The following is a 14,693-nucleotide window of genomic DNA, read 5'->3' on the forward strand; positions in this document are numbered from 1 at the left end:
ACTTTGGGTATTGCTGCTCTCTGTTCACACAAGCACACAAGAAGGACCAGGGAATGGGAGAGTGAAGGGATAAGCCCCCTAACACTAACTAACATCTAACACACATTTGAACCTCTTCTTTTCACACCATTGCTCATTCTCAGGGTCTGCCTTGTCTCCAGACAGATCCAGTCTCTTTCAGGATGGCCTTGCTCTTCCTGTCTGTTTCACTCATGGATGTTTTGGAGTAAGCACTCCCCTTCCCTCTATTCTCAAACAAACACTGGTGTGAACTGTTTGCTACTGCTGGGTTTAGAAAGCATTTGCGGAGTGGAAGATGCCATTTCTGGGGGATTGTTCCCAAGCTGTAGTACTTTGTGTTCAAACATCTCTCAGCTTCCTTGGGGAAAATAACACCAGGTTTCTTTGCAATATACAAGAAGAAGGCAGTTGTTCACGTCAGATGGGACTCTAACCAACAAACTCTGACTTTGAAAGCCATTGCCTTATCCATTAGGCCACTGAAAACTGACTGAAGAAAGGATGGAAATTCCCTCTTATAAGTGCACAGTGTGAACATTCACTCAAGCCAAATATCCCATTTAATCGCCTTACAGAAATGTCTGCCTCCCCTGGCAGCGAGGCAACTGGGCAGGTCGCTGACAGCTGAACATCACCTTTCTGCCAGCCATTTTTAAAGAAGAACCCATCCCAGAGTCACCCCTCCCTCCTTCAGTACCTCCAGGTCTGTGGCTCTGAGTGGCAGTAGGATGATTAGGGGGTGAATCGGGGGCTGGAAGTGTGGTAAGGTCGGCCTGTAAGGAGTAACCAGGTGGCGCAGACCCAGAGGGAGGCTGTGGGCTGCTGGTCAGTTTAGATCAAAGTTGCACAGCAACCTGATATCCAGGGTTATACCTCGTCAGGAAAGCACGGCCATGCTGCCAAAGTCTGAGTCACGTCCGCAGCCTGGCCCGTCCCAGCTGACGGCACGCAGAGCCATGCGAGTCAATGGCAGCTCGAGTCAGGAGCCTCGGCTCTTTCTCCTGACAGCCACACAGCGCTGCCTAGCTCCCCGAGAGCCTCCCTCGTGTTCTCCCGCAGCAGCCGCCGCCTGCCTGCCGGGGTGGGTGGGAAAAGGGGACCAAGAAGCACTGCAGCCTCATTCCGTGACAGGAGGCCCTCGCCACACCCAGACCTGCCCCTTGCCTTCAGCCCAGGCAGCCAGAGGTGCCGGGGAGCTCCCTGGCAGGCTGCAGGCTGCAGCCTCAGCCACCTCTTGCCTCATGGCCCAGGCTCTTGTGCCCTGCTGGTCACCACCTCACTTGAAGGCCCAGGGGGAAAAGAAACAAGCACATGCATAGCAGAGAATAGTTTTGATCCATCGACCTCTGGGTTACAGGCCCAGCACGCACCTGCTGCACCACTCTGCTGGCTCTTCAGCCCTGTTCCCCACAGCCATTACTATCCGGATTAGTGTCTTATGAGCTCTCATGCTGGCAGGCAGATGCGCAGGCTGCTAGGCAGCTGCCCTGGTCACAGGATTTTACAGCGTCTACAGGGTAAAAGGGATCTATTTGGGGTTTGGACCCCACTGGGAGCTGGGAAGCTGAGTGCTGGAGATGGGTGCACTTCTTAAACTGTTTTCAGTTAAGCCTTCAGCTTGTGGGGGACGAGGTTCAGCCTTGGATCCGTGTCTGCAGCAGGCAAGCGCCTCTGGCTCAATCGGCCCCCCCTTGCTGTCTTAGCAGACTAAAACCCGGAGCAAACGCACATGCCTTGCAAAGGAACAAGAGCTGGGATCTCAAACAAATGTCAACATTTTATTAAGATGACGTTCAAAGAAAAAAAAAGTGTACGGTACAGCGTTTAGGCGCAGAAGTTTCTGGTGATCAGGGAACAACGTACAGATTACCCAGGGGGTGCGAAGTTCGGTTTAAGATCAGGTGGCATAAGGAATACATAATCTGCAATAGCCCGGACTGGGGGTAAAAGGTTAACGTACAGACACTGAGTTAGGAGGGTATGTTGTCCATGTGAGGGCTAAGTTCAGGTGTGGAGTATAACGAGCGGATAGGACGATGAGGATGGATTGACCCGCGTTTGGTGAGTTTGAATGTTCAGTGTTTTTTAATCTTTGCCACAATCTAGGTTAAGCAGGGTTGCTATGAACTCTACCCTGCCATCTGTTGGTGATCTGTTGTAAAGGCCTTTTGAGGTTGATGTCATTTGCGTGGTTACACCCACCCTGGATTGCATGATGGGAGTGCTTGTCCATATGGTCATTTCAGCTGCTGTGGGATCCCCAGTCTCTTTGTTATTGGGGCAGGAGTAATGCAGTGTATTTTCCTGTTTATTTTGGATCAAGGACAGAGTAACTGTACCTGGTATATGAGGCCTGAGCGCTTGACCCTCGCCTGGCAAGTACTCACCATTAAGGGGTCTGGGTTCCAAATGCCAAAAGTGTGTGGGAGGTTGGAATGGGTGTTTGTCCCTGCTAGTTTCCTTTTTGCTGTCCCTGGTGTGTAAAGACAGAAGCATTTTTGAATCTCTTAGAACTGTTGTTAGTGGTGCAATGCTGAAGTCACTCATCTTAAGCTTATGCCATTAGATCTCTTTCACAGTATATTTTGGTCCTGAGAGGTAAAAGGCTACTGTGTGTGTGGTGTTATGGAGTGAGGTAGAAAAGTTTGGTTGCAGAGGTGGTGCATGTGCCAGAAAAGTCATGCCCCCCAGCTGCGGTCCCTGAGTCCCATCTGCAAAATTTCCTTGCAGTCTGAGTGAAAAAAAGCATTTTACCTAATGAAGTTGTTGCAGCTTATTTCCCTGTTCTGCCCTCATTCAGCACAACATTTTTACAACTTTTAGTGGGTAATTGAAATCACAGCCCATCAGCCTAAGTGTGTCTCAAACTTACACTTAAGCATCAATGAATTTAGGTCTGTGGCATAGAACAATAATTGTAATAGAATGATAAATACCCACATTTTTAAACTACAGAGAGAAGAAAGCCATAAAATCTGTATTTAGATGCTTCAAAAAAGACCCATAACATTCAACATAAATAATGATTTCCAATCTCTCAACTCACTATGCTTTGGAATCAATGTCCCTTGCCTAACGAGATTCTTGTGGGTTCGGGTGAGTCCTGAAATCATGAACTGCTAAGTACCGTTCTACTGTCCTCGATTCATATCACCAGGATAACTACACTTTATTACTCCTGCCCTAATAACAAAGATACTGCGGATCCCACAGCAGCTGAAATGACCATTTGGACAAGCACTCCCATCATGAAATGCAGGGTGGGTGTGACCATGCCCATCAGCAACAAAAGGCCTTTACAACACATCACCAACAGAGGTCAGGGTAGAGTTCATTCTGATCCTGCTTACATCCTCCTCGCAGCCAAGAATTGGTGGTCCTGAAAAATCACACTCCCTATTATACCAACTCATTGGTGTTGAATGCTGAAGTTATGGCTAGCAAAAGTAGCCACCCATCTCTGCCTTGTAGCATCCAGCTTAGCCCTTGTTAACACATAAGTCAGTGGATTGTTCTCTGTCTATATCTGAAACTGAGCACCACACAAGTACTCTCGAAATTTCTCAGTGATGGCCCATTTCAAGACCAAGAACTGCAGCTGGTGGATTGGATAGCGAGTTTTGCTATCAGATAGTCCTCAGCTGGCAAAGGCTACAGATTTACATTTCCTTCCACTTCCTGGTACGAGACTGCTCCCAGACCCTCCAAACTGGCACCAGAATGCAGGATAAATGGTTTGTTTGGGTCAGCGAGGACTAGGACTGGCACGTGAATCAGGCAAATAATGATTTCCCGTAAAGCCCTGTCACATCTCTCATCCTGCCATGTCCCAAATGGAGAGGAGCCCCTCCCCTGTCCCAGGCCAAGTACACCAGATCTGGGGGGGGTGGTGAGGTGTCTATGGTCTAGCTTGTACTAGGCCAGGCCTGCCAGAGCTGCAGGGGAGAGGAGTTCTTCCCTCAACCGAGGCCCACCGGAGTTGCTGTTGCAGTGGGGAAAAGGTGTCTCTCACCTGGTTCTTAGATGCTCTGGTGAGAGGAGGCAGGGGGAAGTATTTTCTTCCCTCCTGCAGCTCAAATCTCTCACCCCGCCACCACTTTCTACTCTAGTCTGATCCCTCTCTCCCATCTCAATTTTCTTTTTCCTGGCCTTGTACCAGAGCCCTCACAACCCAATTCTGTGCCCTAACCCTGAGCCCTCTACTTCACCCTGAACCTCTCAGTCTAACTCCACTCTAGAGCCTGCACCCGTAGAGCCAGTGCCCTCAGCCCCCTGCACTCCAGCCCTCTGTCCCATGTAGCCTGATTTAGGGTATACTAATAATATTAATTTGGATAATTTGATGAAAATTTAATTTATTAGCTTATATTTTATTTAATTTAATTGAGTTACAAAGTTACAGTTGCATTACTGCTATTCAAAAAATACATATGGCATTATATGCAACAAAGTTTTGTTTAATGTACTCACACTCTTCCTTGATAACCTGATGGTAAGAGACACAGGACCAGCCTTGCAGTTCGGGTTTCTCAATTCTTAAGTGAAAGATGCAGTGCTTAGAAAAAGCTAGTGTTACTTAGGGTTTACTTGACTATGTTAAACTTAAAATCAAAACCTAATAAACAAAGAATAACAACTTAGGGAAACCGAACTTAGCCTAGTTCCCTTGAAACTTAAAGTTTAAGAACAAGTACAGCCTGCTGATAGTACATAGAGAGAGAGTGGAGGAAGTAAGTCAGAATGATAGAGCAAAGTGCTCTAGCGAGGTGGGTTACCTCTTTTATAGGGCACAAGTGCTGGAAATCCTTCCTCCTATGCCCAAATTTCATTCCTCACACACAAAACATTAGGGTACGCTTACTTCATAGGCTAGTATGTTTGTGCATGTTCATAACATGTACACATGCACATAAGTTCCCCTATGGTGTACCTGTTAAATCTGTGGGTACAACACTGAAGGAAAAACCCTATGCCATTCTCCATTGTCGATTGGTCTAGGTAAAGGTCTGAGACAGGCATGGGTACTTATCTATTTAAGTAACAAAAGAAAGGTCAATTTTCCTTAAAAGGTCGCAATATAGATATGCTCACTTTGCCTTAGCTTAAAATACAGGATATGGCCTATAAGTCCTCGTAAGTCATGTGCACCAGCCTCCTAATCATTTTTATTGCCCTCTGCTGGACTCTCTCCAATTTGTCCACAACCCTTCTCATGTGGGTCCCAACCCCAAAAGTACTCACATTTCACCCCATTGGCTCCAAAATGCCAGCTTTTAATATGTAAATAGGGTGCTGCCATGGGGAAGTCACTCCCGAGCTCTCCAGCGGAGCCTGCTGGCAGAGAACAAGGTGAAAATTAGCCAGGATGTCACTCAGTCAATTCCCTCTGCTCCCCGCAGGTGGTATTGGAAAGCTCCAAGATGGCTCACTTCCCTTTCTCTCATCAGCTTCAGGCCCCAGGGTTACAAATGCACAAACCAGTTGGGATTCTCCCCTGGCCTCAGGGCGTGGGGCTGCTCTGAGAGGATGGACTTGCACTCTTGGGATATTAGTGCAAAGATACAATTTCAATTTCTCTTAGAGAAATTGGAGGACAATTTATATTTGGTACAAATCTTATTTAGTGAAAGGAAAGCTGCAGTGACAGCCTGGTTACTGGGGTGCAAAACACTTTCCTCCTGGGAGAAACAAGAAGTTGGAATTAGAAATTTACATCGTTTGTTCCAGTGTTGGCACAGGTTTACTTTTGCTTCTGTGTAGGTTTGTTTCAGGCTGTGACCATTTTGGTTTATTGGGTTGTTTTGGGTTTTTTTAGTTGGAATGGAGCTTTTAATTGACATTTTCTGGATTCGAATGGCTGACCTGCAACACCAGTTTTGACATAGTTCTGCATATTTTATACAGATTTGGCCAGTATTCAAGGATTCAATTCCTTTACAGGAGGATTTAGTAGTCAGGCTTATTTATTTTATGTTATTTTATCATCCTGCTATAGCACACCTTTTTGATAAAATGTTGAATTTATTAATTTACAGCATTTGTTAGTTTTTATTTTTAAAAACAAATTTTTCCTTAATGTTTGGGTTTTAAATTAAACATTATTTTTGGTTTCAATTTTTCATTTCGGTTTTGGTTACTGATGGGATCTTTAAAAGAACTTTGGATTTAATACTATAATTTGGACAGATTTAGATTATTTAAAGCAAACACTGTTTTATTTTAATAAAGGTTGTATTGCTCTAAACCCTGGCCAGGGGGTAGAAGAAATTAGCCTGGCCTTTAAGTGAGAAGGAGCAGAGGCATGGCCCCCGTGAAGGGTGGGGCCAGGTGATGGGGGGCACAGCCTCCCAATTTTTTTCGTCTAGCCCACCTCAGTCCCCCACCAAACAAGAAGAGGCTGATGCCACCCCTGCTGGTCACTGTGTGTCACTGCTGCTCCATGGGAAACATGCTCTGTGCCTTACCCAGATTGGTGGGAAACACACTCTGTGCCTTATCGTGACTGGTCCGTGGGTGTCACTGCTTGTAGAGGGCAGACACATGCTATGCATTATGCCACCTGACCAGTGGGTGTCACTGCTCTATCAAGGGAAACACCTTCTGTGCATTACCTGGAATGACCATGAGGTGACACTGCTGCTCCATGGAAACATACTCTGTGTGTTACCCTGATTGGCCACTTGGTGTCACTGCTGCGCCAAGCCAAACACCTTCTGTGCATTACTCTGACTGCCCACTGGGTGTCACTGCTGCTCCAAGGGAGACATAAGAACGGCCAGACTGGTTCAGACGCAAAGTCCATCTAGCCCAGTATCCTCCTGTCTTCTGACAGTGGCCAGTGCCAGGTGCCCCAGAGGGAATGAACAGAGCAGGGAATCATCAAGTGATCCATCCCCTGTTGCCCATTCCCAGCTTCTGGCAAACAGAGGCTACAGGCACCATCCCTGCCCACCATGGCTAATAGCCCTTGATGGATCTATCCACCATAAACTTATCTAGTTCTTTTCTGAACCCTGTTATAGTCTTGGCCTTCACAACATCCTCTTGCAAGGAGTTCCACAGGTTAACTATGCAACTGCCCTGAGTTTATGCCCCCTCCCCTCCCCAGGTTCTATATGGAATGGAAAAGAGGATACGGAGAGCCATGATGTGTCTGTCACTGGCTGGTGCCTCAGTTTCCTCTAGGCAGCAGTGCTGCAGGCTCCTTTGGTCAGTGCCCATGCAACTGTGTCTGGGGAAGGGGGAGTACAGGCTCATGCTCCCCAGCGTCACACCCCTTCCCCAGCAGTTGGGGAATCCAGGCCAGATTTAACCCTGGTAGCTGGGCCAGGATTAGTCTGGGCTGGGGAGGCATTGGGAGGGAAATAGATGCACCCGCTGTGAGGGGAGATCCTCCCATTCCCTGTCAACCTCCCTCACTCCTTGCAGCATGGCACACCCTAGCATTTTTTTCTCTGTCAAGGGGGGGGTCTGCTGCCTGCTTCTCCCTTAGCATCGTCTTTCCCCACCCTGGGGCACTGGCATCACCCATCCTGTGCAAACAGGCAGGCCCTGATGTGCCCCATGGCACTGCCCTGCAATTGTGGGGGCAGCTGTTGGATAGAGTCATATCGAAATATGGGGGTGGGCAAGGATGAGGATCAGGACTCCTGGGTTCTCCCCTCAAATGTGGAAGGGGAGTGGGGGTTGGGAGTAGAGTGGGAGAGGGGCAGGGCTGGGATCCAGGGCTACTGCTTTTTCTGGTTTTCTTCACCTCCTGAAGCAGCCTCAGTCCTTTCAGTGCATTTCTTGTTCCAAATTCATTTGCTGACTTGTGTAACTCTCCCCAGAGGTGGCTGCATCTCAGTGTTGGGTGAGGCACCCTTGGCTGCATCACCTCCTAACCGCGTCTCTCTCCCCCTGCAGGTGACTCTGCAGCACTCGGCAAACATCCACAAGATCGTGGGGCACTTTGAGCATTGGGCAGGCAGGGGCCAGGTGCCCAGCTCCCCTTCCAGAGAATGGGACCCAGCCCCCCCTACTTTTTACAGGGATTAAAAAGGGGTAAAGGAGGGCAAATCAGAGGAGGAGGTGGCCAGGGTCTGAGCAGGGGGTGAAAATTGACTGGTCAGGGCGTCAAGCAGCTGGAGGCAGAGTTAGGAGAGGGGCTGAAGGGCAAACTCAGGGAGGGGGGAAGGAGCTGGAGTTAAGCCCAGAGGGAGGCGCTGCCAGAGGGTTAAGCCCCGGCACAGGCAGGGGCTGAGGGGTAACAGTTATCCCAGTGGGCTGACACTCCAGTGTTTGCAAACATGGGTGGGGGGAGCAGAGGGGCTTTTCTATTTCCTCTCCCACAGGCAGCACCTCTCAGCATGGGCTTCCCAGGGCTGGGCTCTTAAAGGCACAGGCATCCCACTGCCTAGACACTGCAGCTCTTCTCTGATGTAACCTACTGAGGTGCTGCAGTAGGAGATTCAATTCAATGAAACTGGGCATTCCCTATACACCCCCCAGCCAGGGGGCTGTGCACCCTCTTCCCCGAATTTCCCCAACACCCCCCTCAGTGTTCAGGTAGTTACATGCAGCGCTGCCAATGTTGTCATTGGTTGCAAATTTGAATGGAAATTGAAACATTAACACACTTTAAAAGCAGATACAACGTATGAAAACTACTTGTACCTGAGAAAGTAAAATAGATTTGGAAAGTCTGGACAAAGCCGGGTTTCCTCACTCAGCTGTTGTGTTTGCTGACAATGTCAGTGTATTGGCTTCAGCAGTGGTGGCCAACCTTAGAATTTCAAATGATGATTTGTAAGCGAGGTGTGAATGAGCTCTCCCCTGGCAGCTACTGATGACCAGCGTTGAGAGGAGTCTTTGGGACCAGACTGTATTTACATGAACTCACCTACTCTGCCGATGTATCCAGCAGACAGAGCCTGGCTGCCTCTGCTCTAGGTGCCTGGAGGAGGGAAGGTGTGTGGGGCTCCAGCCTGGGACTCTTCCTCCCTCCTGCCAAGGCCTGCCTATTAATCCCAGCCGTGCCACTCCTTTCTTCAAGCACCATGTTAGCCAGAGGAAAAGTGTGGTAGGAAGCAAAAGGGCCAAGCTTGTGAACATCAGGTGCAGCAGTAAGAAACCCAACTATCAGGGTAACTAGTTCTAGAGCCCTAACCCATTGTGGCCATTGGTGGTGCCCAGAATCTCCCCCCCCAACCTCCACCCCAACCTGCCTAAGGCTCTGGGAGGGGGCTTGGGGGGGGAAGTCTGGGGTGCAGATCCTGGGTTGGGGATTAGGGTGCAGGAGGGGTGCAAGGTGCAGACTTTGGGTGCTGGCTCCAGGCTGGGGTGAGAGGTGCAGACTCTGGGAGGGAGTTTGGTGATAGGAGGGAGTGCAGAGCTGAGAGGCTGAGGATGAGGGATTCATGATGCAGGACGGGGCTCAGGACTGGGACAGAGGATCAGGGTGCAGAGAGAAGGGGCTAAGGATGAGGGAGCTCAGGGCGTTGGAGAGGCTCAGGGCAGCCTGCCTTGCCATTAGTGGTGGGTGGGCACTAGGACACTGGGGCAGCAGACAGCAGTTCTGCCCAATATCCCTCTACTCCAGCAGCAGGAGCAGGCAGGGGACAGGCACACACTGCTTTTTGTCAGGCAGGGACACAGCGCAGCAGGGGGAGGGGTGGCAGGCAGGGGCCAGGGCCCAATCCAGGCAGGGCCAGGGGAAAAGACCCAGCTCCAAATATTGCTGGAGCAGGGCCCCCAGCCCTGAATATTCCTGGAGCCCGAGCACCGCAAATGTATATAACCTGCTGCCTATGACCACAAGCCAACACAAGGTCCCACTGAGATTGGAACTCAGATTACAGGATTCAGAGTCCTGAGTGCTGCCCATTACACCATGGGACCAGCTTATGCTGCCTTCTCTGCACATCGGTGACCCTCATGGGGCTGGCTTGTGTAAGGGGGCTCTTGGCCCTTTACTAAAACTTAGTGTGTGTGTGGGGGGGGGGGGGGTTGGTTGGCTAGTTCCCTGCATCAATAGAAGGGGGAAGGATCAATGGGAAATCAGGACCCTGAGACTGACAGTCCCCAGGGACAATGGGGAGAGGCCAAAGCTCCAAGTTAGCTGCACTGACAGGCCAGGCAGTGTAATGAGGGAGTCATCAGGCCAGGGGGGGTCCCATCCTCCATGTGAGCTGGAACTGCCTGGGCGAGAGTGGGGCAGAGCTAAGGAGAGAGCAGCAGCCCGAGAAGAGCCGGGGAGCAGAGCTGTGCAGGTGTAGTGCCAGAAACTACTACATGTAGGAATTTGCAACCTGTGGCAGTTACTGATACCTGAGGTTGTTCTTATTTGCTGACTTGCCCTAAGTGGCTAAAAATTGACAGTGGTTTCTCTAGCAAAGGCCAGTTCCTGGCCCCTTGGTCCAGACATCCCCCTTCATATCAGGCTAGGGTGACCAGATTTCAAAGATGAAATATCGGAATGAGGGGGTCAGAGCAAAAATAAAAGCTGGAGGGCCCCCCCGCCGCCAAGTGGTAGTGGCACAGCCCCATCTCCAACCATCTCTCGGCTCCAACCCCCGCTGCACCCCCAGCTCCCCCATCCCCTCACTCCTGGGCCCAGCCTGGGCTCCGAGCTCTGCAGCCGAGCCATGATCCGGGCCCCTCCTGCAGCTCCCGGGCAAGGGGTGAACCAGGCAGCTCCCGACAGGAGGGTGTCCGCCCCACGTGTGTCTCCGCCCCCCGCCCACCTGGGCCCTGCCCGCTCCGTACTGCCCCCAGCCCCACTGCGCTGCCCCACAGGCTGCAGGGCTGAAGCAGCTTCCACGCTGCGCTCCCGGCCATCAACATGGCCTGTGTGCAAACCTGGGAGGGAGGAAGAATGCCGCGTGCTTGGGGAAGAGGCAGGGCCAGGGCGAGGATTTGGGGAGGGATCCAATGGGGCAGTGAGAGGATGGGGCTGGGGGCAGGGCCAGGGCCAGGATTTGGGGAGGGATCTAATGCGGGAATGAGGGGGCGGAGTTGGGGGGGGGCAAGTATCCCTCCAGACTCTGCCTGTGTGCTGGAGAAGAGGACAAAGTTATTTGTTTGTCCAGGGTCCTGACCAAACATCGGTCGGGACGCGGGACAAACAAGCAAATATCAGGATAGTCCCAATAAAATCGGGACGTCTGGTCACCCTACATCAGCTTCAAGTTGAAAATCATTTCCCATTCCCGCTCTGCGGGAGGGGAGACTTTTAAACTCACTCTCTGTGCGACTGCACATGGCTAAGCAAAGAGAACAAACCCCAAATCCCCCCCGTGCTTTGGGAGCCAGGTTTGCGGTGGGAATTCTGTAGTTCAGATGACTTCACACCTGGTCATTGTGATTCTTTACCAGTTTCTCTGGCATTGGGGCATTTTTTTTCACTCCCAGCTGTGATGGCCGAGTGGTTAAGATGTGGGAGTTGAAATCCAATAGGGTTCTCCTGTGCAGGTGCAAATCCTGCTCACAGCATGGCCTGTGTTTTAGCCAGTCTCTCACCCGGGCAACACCTCTGTACAACCCCATGAGACACTCTCAATTCTCTCCCCACCCCAAGTAAATCCTGTTCTGCTCCTTTCATAGAGATCCCTGGGACACCACCTCACACTGTGTCCCTGAGGGGTCAGGCAAACTCTCAGCACCTTACTCCTCTGCCACTCACCTGATGCCCCATAGATCAGCCGTAGCCCTAGTTCTGCTCCTCTCTCTAGAGTGAGAAAGAAGCCAAGTCAGCGACTCCATGGGAAATATGGGGCTGCAGAACCAACAGAGAAAAAATAGGTGCTCAGCGCCCACTGACAGCCACCTCCCCCCTCCCCCACACACACTACAGGCCTTGTTGACAAGCTCCTCCTCTTCCCTTTCAGTGCCTCCCACTTGCCAGTGATCAGCTGTTCAGTGGGGTGCAGGAGGCACTGGGTGGGGAGGGGGAGGAGCAGGGACGGGAAGAGGTGGGGGTGGTTGAGTAATGGGGCAGGAAGTTGCAGGGTGGGAAGAGATGGGACTGGGGTGGGGACTTGGGGGAAGGCGTGGGGATGGGGACGGGGCCTGGGGACGAAAGGGGGGATGTGTCCTTGACCCCAGACCCCTCTAGGGCCGGCCCTGAAGGAAAACGCTGACTATGACAGTGACAATAAAACTGACCAGGATTGTGGGGGAGGCTGAGGGAGATCCGCACTCATCAGGTCTCTTCTCTCCCCCACGGTGAGCCAGACACTGCTCTCTCCTGGCTCTCACTCTAGCAGCAGGACGCCAAGGAACTATTTTCCCACAGGGAGTTCGAGTGCTTCTGTGGTGCTGGGGGGGCTGGTGCTTCTGCTGGATCTGGGGCTGGCAGGGGGGTTGATGTCTGCACAGACGCTCAGCTGCCAGGCCGGAGGGGGCACTTGGGACCTTACCAGACTGGCTCAGTGAAGACGGGGGGTTGACAGACCAATACAGATGCTCTCCAGAGTACGGAGCAGCATCCGCCCATGCAGCCGGGCAATGAGAATTTCCCACAGCCTGGAGCCGAGTGGGAGGTGGCAGCTGCTGTTCCAGCTCCCGGGGGACAGGACCTGTCAGCCAACAGACACTTCTTACTCACCACAGCTAACGGTGCCGGGCTCCTCCGGTGGGGGTGTGGAGCAGCCGTTTGTTTTCCTGTCCTTTTTGCCTGCAACTGCTGACAAAAACATCCCAGACAGAGAAGCAACAGGCCAAAACGTTATTATAAAGGTGCCAAAGTAGCTCAGTTGGGAAAGCATTAGATGGAAGATCTAAGGGTCCTTGGTTCAATCCTGGGCTTTGGCAGGCCCTGTCATCCCTCTTTGTGCAGGGGTGGCTTGTTTTCTGGGAGCACAGCAGAGCCTAGAACCAAGGTGAGTTCCTGAGCTTGGGCTCTGCAGTAGGAAAACAGAGAACAGGCTTCTGCCCCTAGTTGGCCCACCTGACCTTTAATAATGAGAACTGTCTTTCCCAACATGGTAGGAAGAAAGTGAGGCAGGGTAGCCCTCAGGAATGGTGCCAGAGGGCTGCTGGGCAGTGACAGGCAGGGATTGGGGATGGAAGCTCCTCTGTGCAGGGAAGGGGCATCTGTAAAAGTGATCCAACAATACCTCTCCTCCTCTGGGCACCGAGAGCAGAGGCAGCTGGTGCTGATGGCTCCAAGGGAAGGCTTAAAAGCCACAGAGCAACTGAGGTCAGGGCTAGAGGAGGGCAGGACCATGCCTAGGTGTGGCCTTCAGATGGGCACAAAATCACCCAGCCAGGCTGCTCCCTGCCATGCCAAACACCCACTGAAGGTCACCAGCAAGTGGGGCAGCTGTTGATGCTCTGTGGATAACATCACAAGTTGGTAGGAAGGCAGGGCCAGCCCCCATGGTGGGGCCTCTGACTGGTCCCACTCAAGGTGCTCACTTTTGCAGTGGTGCAGGAGATTTTACCCCAAGAGGCTTTTCCCCAGCTGGCAAGAAGCAGAGAAACATCCAGGCTCCGAAGACGCTATGTAGCAAGTAGCCTCCAGCACAGGGACAGGTGCACACGCTAGCCTGGGCAGCCGCCCATTTTCTCTGGCAAATCAGGAAGGGCAAAGGCTAGACTGGAAGCACCTGAGTCTCATGTCCCAGCCTTTGTGATGCCCACCTCCCAACTCCTTCCCAGGGCTCTAGCTGAAGCCAGAGCATTGGCCTGAGCCGCCAAGAAGAGGTTCCAGCCCTAAAGGGAGCAGGACGTTCAGCACAAAGGTAAAACTGCAGAAACACAACCACCAAGGGACTCAAACTCTCAATCTTCTGATCCACACTCAGACACCTTATCCATTAGGCCACATGGCAACGCACAAAAAAACACCTCCAAGCACTTCTTTGGAAAAGTCGGACATTGTGTTTCTCAGGTCATCTACTGAGGGGGGCTGAGACTCTGTGGGCACAAGAAGTCGAGTTCCCAGCAACACGTGAGACTTAATTCTATGGAGCCAGGTGCAGAGCTTTGGCAGGGAGGCTCAGTCATGGGGGGATTGAGGTGCAGGGGATGGACCAGCTGTCTAGGTGTGGAGATTTAGTCACACTGAGGCACAGAAGAAAGGAGGAGGAGGAATCCTGCTGACAGGCAGCGGATGTGCAGAAAAAGAGGAGGGGTTCCTGGGACTTTTTTTGCCTCTCTTTGCCTACCTGCTTGCTCTTGTGGTGAATGGGGAAAATGGTCTCAACTAGCTCAGTTGGTAAAACATCAGGCTTTTAATCTTAAAATCCAGGGTTCAAGCCCCGGTCTAAACACTCAGCTTTTAAGTAGCCTTGTGTGCCAGGAGCCAAATGATTCCTGGTGCTGTCCACCAGCCACATGCAGATTCCCAGAAGTCATGGCCATTTCCTGGAAAGGTTCCTTTCCTCAGGAAAGAGGCCACATCCACAGGAGCAGGCCTAGAACAAGCAGTCTCTGGCTGGCAGGAAGAGCTGTGGGGCCAGGTGCTGAGAAAGCTCAGAGGGAGACCAGCAGAGATGAAGGGAAGAGAGACAGAGAAGCAATGAGTACAGAGGGCAAGTGTACAGGGGGTTCAGGTCCGGCTATTGTGGGGAACTTCCCTGGTTTATACATGACCCTGATGCAATTGGCCAGAGAGAGGATCTGAGTCCCCACCCGCTTACCCAGAGGCCTGCCTGACCCCAAGGACGCTCTTTCTACTCTCATGTGTG

At 51.6% G+C, this 14,693-nt stretch overlaps 1 non-coding gene across 1 annotated transcript; it reads right to left on the minus strand.

Moving 5' to 3' along the window:
• Positions 1-9,828: 9,828 nt before the first annotated feature.
• Positions 9,829-9,900, minus strand: TRNAQ-CUG (transfer RNA glutamine (anticodon CUG)). The gene has a single exon. It is a non-coding gene; the product is annotated as a tRNA-Gln (tRNA).
• Between the last annotated feature and the right edge of the window lie 4,793 nt (positions 9,901-14,693).

The sequence above is a fragment of the Gopherus flavomarginatus genome (assembly GCF_025201925.1).
Source record: "Gopherus flavomarginatus isolate rGopFla2 chromosome 13 unlocalized genomic scaffold, rGopFla2.mat.asm SUPER_13_unloc_1, whole genome shotgun sequence".
Classification (NCBI taxonomy): domain Eukaryota; kingdom Metazoa; phylum Chordata; order Testudines; family Testudinidae; genus Gopherus; species Gopherus flavomarginatus.